Genomic DNA, 8,538 nt, shown 5'->3' with positions numbered 1-8,538 from the left:
CAGGGGATGAGACACAAAAAGATGTCAGCAGTTACCAAGTGCATGAATGTGAAATGCTAGAGATCCAGAGGGTGCTTACAGACTGACTTAAGTGACCTTTTATATAACTACATAAAGGCCACTTTCTTGTTTAAAAGATCTATTTGATGTGTGTGTGTGCGCGCGCGTGTGTGTGTGTGTGTGTGCGTGTGTGTGTGTGCGTGTGTGTGTGTGTGTGCGTGTGTGTGTGTGTGTGCGTGTGTGTGTGTGTGTGTGTGTGTGTGCGTGCGCGCACACACACACATGCCCACTGACACCAGAAGAGGGAGTGTGATTCCCTTTAGTTACAGATAGCTGTGAGCACGTAATACAGGAGCTGGATTCTCTCCTTCTGGAATTATAGCAAGTGTGTCCTTAATTACTGAGCCATTTCTCCAACCCTGCCCCAAGGCTTTCTAGTTTTTTTTTTTAAGTCCAAATTATAATCCGCAAACATAGAACAACCTTGGTGGAGTGTGTGGGGGATCCTGGAAGGTCCTTTGAGGGCGAGTCTCAAGACGAGACAGAACAAAAGCTCCAGGTGTCTTTCCTGCCTGAGATTCCTGTGCCTGCTCCTCTGCTGGGGTCTTGGATGCTTTCCTCTCATTATCATGAAATCAGTGCTCATCCTGGGCACCAGCAGCAGCGTCTTCTCCTTTACCATTTACCTCTTTCTTTTCCTCTGTTTTAAAAGATCCCTGTCTTTTCCCCTAAGTTTCACGGTGGCATGTTTTCCTATGTAGCTTACTTTGTTCATTTGTTACTTCTGTGAAGGAAGACGGGGATCCATCTTCAAAGTGTCTTCAATATGTCTTCTGGTGCCACTACCTACACTCATGGAAGGTCCTGTGTTGCTTTTCAATGCAGTAAAATGCCAGCTTTCCAACCCCAGGACTTTCCCTGTAGAGCAGGGTTGAGTTTAGACTTAACAATTGTCCTTCTGATCTTGTGAACTGCAGATTTGCTATGGGCCACCCTCTAGATTCTACCCATCCTAAGGCACCAGTGGGGTCTAACATGCCATTCTGCATTCTTTACAGGGAGATGAGTTACTGAGAATTTGACAATGTCAAGGAACACCAGCAATTTGGACCAGAAAGCTCAGACTTGCCGGGGCTCCGGTAATTCCAAGCAAGTACAGAGGGCAGAGGATGGTAGCTGCTACCCATGCAGGAAGGCACCCCAGGCAATAGCATGTATTGAATGGAAAATGAGCAAGACTGGTCTCCACCCTGAGAAAGACTTCATCTGGGAGTGTAGTTTCCTGTCCACACTACCCTGGTAATGACTGAAGGATTGTCAGCCTCCTTTATGTCTCTGCTTTACCCAGGGGACAAGTGGGAGTTGAGAGACTCAGCAGGACCAAGAGACCTGGGAGGACCAAAAGTCCTGGAGGGACTGAAAGACTGAGGGGACCAAGATTCTTGGAGGGCAAGAGATCTGGGACACCAAAAGGCTAGGAGACCAAAAGTCCTGGAGGACTAAGAGACCTGGGAGAACCAAGAAATCTGAGAATCAAGAGACCGGAGGGGGAGAGCAAGAAATCTGATGGGTCAAGAGACCTGGCAGCATCAACATACCTGAAAGATCTAAGAGACCCGAAGGACTGAGAGACCTGGGAACTAAGAGAAAGAGAAGGGCCAGGGTATTTGATAAGACCATGAGACCTGAGAGATCCAAGACACCTGAGGAACTAAAATACCTGGAGTTGGGGGTGGGGAGGACTGAGGCATCTGGGAGATCAAGAGACCTGGGAGACCCAGAAAATTCCTGGAATTTTGGGACACTACCCAGAGGCACAGCTATAGATGTGAAGAGACTGTGTGAGGGACCACTGAGCACCACTGTGGTTGATAAGTCTGACAAGATTCATTCTGTCCTTAGGTCTGTACAACTTCATTGCCAGACCTCATAACTCACGATCATGTCAAGTACAACTGTGAACTACACAGATAGTTCCTGGTACCACAGTCCAAGAGGGCAGAGGCAGTCTAAAAATCAACCAGACACAAAGGGCAAGAGAGTTCCTAACCCTTGATTTAGCATGAAGGGACATTTACAGACTTCACTTACAGTCTCCTTTTTCTGCGAGATGGTCAGCTCCTAACTTGAAAAACAGGTATTAGCTCAAAGGACCTGAGTTTGGCTGCACTCATTGTGAAATGGGCACTCTTGGTTAACTCTCACAATTCTGTTTGAAACTGCAATCCACCAGGGCTTAAGAGAAATGGGTTCATCTCCTGTGATAGCCACACAAGGGCTAGCAGACCTCAGTTTAGATGGGAAGAGCAAACTTATTTCAGACGTAAAGAAAATGATCAGAGAAGCTGATGGCAGTGAATTTGTTTTGTTGAAGAAACATCTGGGCAGGAAGGGCAGGGAATATAATGCCAGTCACACACATAGGGCCGACCCTCTGATCTGAACATACTATATAATACTTTACTCTTCAGCTGCCTTCTGCACCAGCTTCTGTATGAGTTGGAAGTGTCCTCACAGTATGGGCTGATAGCTACAGACACCTCTTTGAAGCCACATTACTGAAGATAGATCCAGCCAGCTTCCAAACCAATAAACATTACATGCTCAAAGTCTGATACTGATGTGATAAGGAAAAAAGAGATGCATGTAAAACAAGATTTGTCTTCAAAGTTGCCACAATTTTTCTTCCCACTTGGTTGCATTTTTCCCTTTTGTTACATACACATTTCTTCAAAAGGAAAATCTATTTAACTAGGATGTAGGTTAGCCTCCCTCCTTCCTTCTTTTCCCTCTGTCTCTCCCTTCCTTCCTTCCTTCCTTCCTTCCTTCCTTCCTTCCTTCCTTCCTTCTTTCTCTCTCTCATTTTGTTTTGTGTGTTGATTTGTGTTCTGAGACTGAATCACACCGTGTAGCCCAGGAAAGTCTCAAAGTTGCAGAATCTCCTGCCATGGCTGGTGGAGGGCTGGGGCCTCAGCCCGCTCTGTCATACCCCACATTTGTTTCATCATTGTAACTTGTATCATCATTATATTGCCTTTTCCTGGAATCTTTGTGGATTCTAATATGAATGCTGACAATGAAACTCTCTACGCTTAAGGATTAGAACCACATCAAATCATTCTATTATGTTTTTAATAGATATACATAAAGTATGGCCTTAAGAAAAACAAATGGAAAAGAAAGATAGAAACCATTTGCTCTGAGAGGAAGGGCTAAAATTACAGTATCAGGAATTAAACTACAGTTGAGAAAAGACCAGACGATGTTGTAATAACATGTGACAATTTCTGTTTTCAAATTCTATGTCACAACTAAAGATGCTTATAAAAACAGAAGTCCTTATCCCCATAAACCTTATGGAGGCAGAAGAGTTCAGAGGCAAAGACATGCATTCTGGATCATTGTAAACAATGAGGCTCCACAGATACCCACGGCATGCTTAGGCGCTTAGTGTTGGCTGATTTTTATGATCTGAGTTGAAGATACACTAATAGCTTGTCCGTCAATCCCTTCTAACACACATACTTCAGGACATGGGTGTCATCCTGAACCCCTACTGTGCTGCGCTGCTGCACTCACCCAGATAAAGGTCAAACAAGTCACAGTACATCTCGGGTGTTTGTTTGTTGTTGTTTTGTTTTGTTTTTTAATTACAATGCATAACAGGGTTTCCAAATGTTCAAATTCAGAACCTACAGGATAGGCACTATTCCACTCCATAGTGAAGAACACGTTAAGATAGGATCAACGTGTAATTCTCTTTTTAGCCCAGCAGCATCGGTGTGGCCTCTAAAACCCCAAGAAGGAAGTTGCCATGTATAAGACATGTGTGAAGAGCTAAATGGCTTTGTTTTCTTTTTGGTTGCAGCCTAGGGTTCCACCCATGTTGGTCAACATTTCACTACTGAGCTACATCCCCAGCCCAAATTCTCTTGTTTAATCTTTTATGAATATGTGGAGTCATAGGACAGACAGATGGGAATTCTGTATCCAGTAATTAAAAGACACCAGCTGAGTTCCCTCTTGACCAAGAATCATATACTTATAACATCTACATTTCGGAGGATGGAATTTTAAATTTCCTCTGAATATGCTAAGGGCCATGAGTCAGGGTGAGCACAACAATGTGACACTTTTGTTGTTGTTGTTGTTGTTGTTGTTTTGTTTTAGAGCTTTATTGTAGAAAGACAGAGAGAGAGAGAGAGAGAGAGAGAGTAAAAGAAAGAGAGAGGCTGGCCACGGCCACATGGCAAGAAGGGGAGGGGGGAAGGAGAGCTAGAGATGAGAGTAAGAAAGGTGAGAGCTTAAGAGAATGTGACACTCTTATGCGTTTACTGTTTCTGATGCATTTTTAAGATTTATTTTTATATGCATGTGCGAATGTCCTCTGCACATATCTATGTGCACTACATGCCTGTCTGGTGCTGTGGAGGTCAGAAGGTGTTATATCCCTAGGAACTGGAGTTACAGGTAGCTGTAAACCTCCATGTAGTTGCTGAGAACTGAACTCAAGTCCTCTGCAAGAGCAGAAAGTGCCCTTAACCACTGAGCAGTCTCTCCACGCCTGGTATTATATTTTTTAATATTTAGTTTATCTCTGGGTGTGTGTGTGTCTGAGTGAATGTCACGTGTATTTGAGTGCCTTCAGAGGTTAGAAGAGGCATTGGATTCCCCAGAGCTGTGTAGACAGTTGTGAACCATCTCTTATGGCCCTTTGGAAAAGCAGAAAGTGCTATTAACCACTGAACCATCTCTCCAGACCCAATTACTGTTATTGATACTGTATGCCAGCTTTTGTTTTAAATGCAGAATCTCAAGGATGTGATTGGCAGTACACACATCAATCAAGCCTTTGGGATCCTTCCTTCTAGGCAAATAATAGCTCTCTCTAAACAGACCACTGATCTTCCTATTGCCATTATATTGCAGCATAAAATAGAATCCAACATGGTCTAAACTGAGACCAAGTAATCAAAAGAAAAAAAAAAGGTTGCATATTCAGAATGAGCTAAGGAGTCATTAGCACACAATTCTAACTATTTTACTCAGAAACACAGTCGCACACTTGTGACTGACACTTGTCATTCATATTCTATTTTCTTTCCCACTCATATATTTTTTTAAAAATTTTCATTTTGAAAATTTTCTATGTGACACTGGCTTATTCTGCAAAGCATCTGAAGTTGAATGGCCAATGTAGGGGAAGTTCACTTTGATGTTATCTAGCAAGCATAGCATAATCCTGAGTTTAAGTTCTTGATTTCTTGTGCTGGTTTGTTTTCCAAAACTTTAAATTGTTGTTAATAGATAGTTTGCACCCTATGGTGCTGTATGTGCTCAGATTCGTTCCACAGTTGCTGGTCTGCTCCCAGAAGGCCTTGATCACGTCCCTCCTCACCTGTTACTCTGTCCTCTGCACCGATGCTTCTCTGTTACATCTTAAATCACATTTAACTGCCATCCTTCAGGGTCTCAGCAAAGCCAATGTGTGGTAGGTGGGAAGTAATTTCATGAAACAACCCTTGAGGCACCAGCAGAGGTGCAGCTGTGCTCACTGGGCGCCTTAGAAAAAGATGTCGCCAGTGGGTGGCAGTGTGGGTAAGAGCCAGTCACATTTCCCGAGATAGATATCCTTAGGCTGGGTTTTAAAAACAACCTTACAATACAGACTCTAGAAGCAGCCCGCTAATGGTTGTAGGGACATGGCAGGTTTTGGAGTGAGACACAATTTCACCAAACATTGGGACACCTGGCAGGAGGCAGCTGGCTATGTCTGTTACTTCTGGAGCCCAGGTCAACTGCTTGCTCCTGATCCATAGCACAGAGCAAAGAGCACAATTTGATCTTGCTCTCTGGAGGCTCAGGGACTTGCAGAAGGTCACTCCCAGCTGTCCCTATTTCTCCTTCAGAAAACATAGCTGTGTCACTTCAGAGACATTCTTTTTTTTTTTTTTTCCAGAGACATTCGTTTTTGTTCTTGTTTTTTGTTTTTTGTTTTGGTTTTTCGAGACAGGGTTTCTCTGTGTAGCCCTGGCTCTCCTGGAACTCACTTTGTAGACCAGGCTGTCCTCGAACTCAGAAATTCACCTGCCTCTGCCTCTCGAGTGCTGAGATTAAAGGCGTGCACCACCACGCCCGGCTTTCAGAGACATTCTTAATGTCACTGGCATCCACTGTGTGGACCCAGGAGAAGGCAGTTCTTACTTTATAAGTTATGGTGGTTGTAGCATTCAGTAAGCCTTTATTTTAGAAAACCATCCTTGAGTTAGTGCCTAGGACTATCAGGACTGTTGAATCAACATTTTTAATGGACAGAATGAATACTAAGGTGGAAAGCTATTACAGTGTCTAATGAAATAATACAATCACTGTATACTCATTCACATAAACTCTTTTCCTTCCTTCCTTCCTTCCTTCCTTCCTTCCTTCCTTCCTTCCTTCCTTCCTTCCTTCTCCTCCTCCTCCTTCTCCTCTTTTGTTTGTTTCATTTTTGAGACAAGGTCTCACTAAGTAGCCATGACTGGGCTGTGAGTAGACTAGGCTGACCTTGAACTTATAGAGCTTCACCTGTTTTTGCCTGCTGAGTTTTTACACGTTCTGATTGTTGAGCTGTTGGCACTTCCAAGCACAGATACTGAGTGGGGTAGACAACAGTTACATTCTTGCCGAGAAGTTATCCTGTTGCAAACACAGAGTTCACATATTACAAAATTCTTGTGTAATTTCAGTTGAAACATACTAGCAAAGAGATGCGAGGGGGAGCTCATTAAATGCAGTAAGTTTCCCTATTAATCCTAGATGGGCAAAAGTCTGCTCAAGGTTCATTCATCAGAAATGCAAGTGTTTTGAATATACTTGTGAACTAAGTGACTGAGGGCAGTGTAACAGGGCCAACTATGCCATCCTTTCTAAAGGGGAAACAGACTTGCCAACATAAACTATTGTTAGGCTTCCTGGAACACATTTTAAGTGAGGGCTATTCACACTGGCCATGTAGCAGTCCACTTGACAATTTGCTTAGTCAGCTTTCAGAGTTAACTTAGACATAAAATCCTGTCAGACACATTATGCATAAAGAATTAAAGAAAAACTTTAAAACTTTATACTTTCCTCCTAGCTTTTCTATATACTAGCTTTTCTATATGAAAAAAATCTATGATTCATTTTGGTAATAGTATTTATATCATGGATTTTAAATTCATTTTACCTATTTATACAATTAAGAACTTAATGAAAATACTTAACTTATTCCTGAAAGGCTATTTTTAATAAAGGAAGCAAAATTACATGAATTTATATTAAAAATAAAATCCCATATCTTCTTTGGTAAACAGCTGTGGTACACACCTTTAATCCTAGCATTCAGGAGGCAGAGGCAGGCAGATCTCTGACCTAGAGGTTACTCTAGTCCACAGAGTGAGTTCCAGGACAGCCAGGGCTATTCAGAGAAACTCTGTCTCACTCAAAACAATCAAAAACTAACCAAACAAAACCTTAAGGCCATTTGTCAGCTGTGAAAGGAAAAGAAGGATTCTAAGGAAAAGATCAAAAGGCAGGAGGAAAAGCTGCAGCCAGGCTGTTTACTGGCAACAGGCCAGGTACATGGCACCCAGTCCCCGTGAGCACAGCACGTGGACAGATGTTAGGAGCTGACTAGTACTGAAAAAGTATGAGAGAACAGTTGGAAAATCCCAAGATACACAACCGGCTTCCAGTAAATAAGCAGCTTATCTGGCAGCAGGAAGGAGAGAAAGCAGGTTGCTCCGAGGGTGGGCGCTTGCTCTCTAATAGAGTGGGAGCCTCTCTGCCTTTGCCCTTGGAGCTTCCAGGGCTGAAGAATAACAAGCACCTTGTTGTAAAGAGAGAGGCCTGTCACCTTGTCACCTTCTAGAGCAGATATGACTGACAGAGCTGGTACCTCCCCTGACCTCTCCTGTGCTGCTAGCTTGGTGACTGGGGCAGCACACAACAGGTCACCTGCTTCTGATCCCTGGTAGGTAACATTAACACAGCCCCAAGGAAAACAAAGCTGCTACTGGCCAGGCTCCACTGGACACAGGACGTCAGCACTCAATGTATTCCTAAAAATCTAATTTTGTATTGAGAGTCAGAATAAAAAAAAGAAGGCAAAAATGGTGCTTTTTTTTTTTTTTTCAAAGAAAAGCATAGGGTACTGACACTGTGGCCTCTTGTCCTGCACTATTTCAGGTTACAGAACACACAGGCTCATTTATGTGTCTCATAAAGTGGGATGTAAATTATCACAATCAATAAAAATCGAGCCACATTTTCTTCGAGCTCCAAGATAAAAATCCTGTCGTGTTGTTACGTTTCTTCTGGTTAGAGATAATGCTTGGTGATAGAGGCGGCATAAAAGCCAGCGACCACAAGACTGTGTGCTTGGCACACTCACAACCACAGCTTGCACATAGAGGGATGTGCGTGCAAGGGTGTGTAGTCACACACCCTTGCACACGTAGAGACGCTAACAGTGGCATCTACTGGTCCTTTAAAGAGTATAATTTAAAATGGAAGACC

The sequence above is a fragment of the Mus caroli genome, chromosome 8, assembly GCF_900094665.2.
Source record: "Mus caroli chromosome 8, CAROLI_EIJ_v1.1, whole genome shotgun sequence".
NCBI lineage: Eukaryota > Metazoa > Chordata > Mammalia > Rodentia > Muridae > Mus > Mus caroli.
Note: the sequence above shows the minus strand (reverse complement) of the source record.